Here is a 2,193-nt window from a genome sequence, read left to right on the forward strand (position 1 = left end):
CGAATAAATTAAAATTACCAGCTGCCTTGGGAGAGTCTATGAATTACATATATCCTATTGAATTCGCACAGACATTCATTGGTTGTAAATATGAAACTCCCAACAGACCTCTTATTTATAATTATATTTTTAAAATGATGTTGACCTTAATAATATAGATAACTGACATTGTTAGTATATTAATAAAAATGTCTGTCAGATTCTGTTTATAATTATATTATAACTTGTAACTTAAAAAGTGTTTAATATTTAACTTACAAAACGCTCTTTATACAGGATAGTAACATAGATTTCTAAAGTCAGCAAAAATTAATAGGAAAACCAATTTACATCAATTTAATAAAGTATATTTTATCACATATTATCTACTCAGATTATTTTAGAGATAAAATTCTTGATTTTGAAAGAAGAGGTTAACTATAGATTAAAGAAGAGGTTAACTATAGATTAAAGAAGAGGTTAACTATAGATTAAAGAAGAGGTTAACTATAGATTAAAGAAGATTAGCTTAAATAATTATCCTTTCGATTTATTTCCTATGAATTAACACATATGTAACGTAGAATGTATTTTTATTTTTACAATATATATTATCTTAGATTTTACTAAATAAGTAATTCACTGGTATTCTGAACCTTAGACATATTGAAAGTTAAAGAATATTATACGATTATTCTAAGCACTGAATAAAATTTTAATATTTCTAAAGCAATTTTATGTTATCCAGTAACAAACCACAAATTTTCGAAGACTCGTATTATTATTCATTTATGTTATAGACATCTAATTTAAGTTTACACATAAATATATATCATTTTCTTGGATTGTAAGGCATGTCCAGGAATATACCGTTTATTTATATTTATCAAAACATACTACACACATTTCAGGTAAGTTCATAAGCGACTTTGATTTCTTTGATTTGAAGACGCCTTCTGGTGGATCAATTTTTACTCATATTGACAAATGCTATCTGACTGCTGCCTCGCATCTTGACCTGCTGACGTCATTGTCTGTTATGTAGGTTAAATTAAATTAAACTCGACAGAATTAACTTTAGAAATCTTTGGCAAACGGAGCACGACAAAAGTGAAGACAAGAAGCTGTCATCACTCAAATCTGAACTAAATCGTAAATTTTCAATAGTGCGTAAACGAAATGTCGGTATGTCATAGAAGGATATAGGAAAAACTATAATATTACCCCTGGGATTCTTACGCATATCGATTATACCAACATTTTCAAATAATCAGGACATGCAGACAGAAGAGAACTTCGTTCATGATGACTTATTTTTCTTGGTACAGTCGAGGACACGCTGTTCTTTAGGCATGCAACGGTTTTCTCTTTAAAGGCCTATATTAATTACGCTATACAGGCGGAGTAAAGAAATATACAGACTAAGTGCACAATGTTTTCATGATTAGAGTTGGATTCATGTTGCCTAATTTTGAAATTACTAGTCTTTGTACATGTTTCAGCATTGAAAGAAATGCAATAATCGTCGACTTGGTGAAACATGATTTTAGAGCATCTAATGTATTTATGAAAGAGCATGTAAAAGTCAAATTAATATTTAAATGTATGTAATTTAACAAGTGTAAAGCACTTCAAAAAATATAATTCCTGCTTCTACTAAAAGTAGTTAATGCTACGGTTTGTAGTGCTTTCTAGTTATGTAGTTTAGATATAAAGTTATATGCTTATTGTCTTCGATGACGAGGAACCCACTTTGAGACTAATAATGGCTGGAGACGGCTTGAATGGGTAATGAGGAAAAACTTTAATATAAGTTTAACATAACAGCAAATGTACAACGTTTCGACAAGGTTTTATCATCATCAGGTACGGTACACATCAGGTACTGATGATGACAAAACCTTGTCGAAACGTTGTACATTTGCTGTTATGTTAAACTTATATTAAAGTTTTTCCTCATTACCCATTCAAGCCGTCTCCAGCCATTATTAGTCTCAAAGTGGGTTCCTCGTCATCGAAGACAATAAGCATATAATGGCTGGAGACGGCTTGAATGGGTAATGAGGAAAAACTTTAATATAAGTTTAACATAACAGCAAATGTACAACGTTTCGACAAGGTTTTGTCATCATCAGTCCCTGATGTGTCCCGTCCCTGATGATGATAAAACCTTGTCGAAACGTTGTACATTTGCTGTTATGTTAAACTTATATT

This window comes from Limulus polyphemus, unplaced genomic scaffold (assembly GCF_000517525.1).
Source record: "Limulus polyphemus unplaced genomic scaffold, Limulus_polyphemus-2.1.2 Scaffold1353, whole genome shotgun sequence".
Taxonomy (NCBI): domain Eukaryota; kingdom Metazoa; phylum Arthropoda; class Merostomata; order Xiphosura; family Limulidae; genus Limulus; species Limulus polyphemus.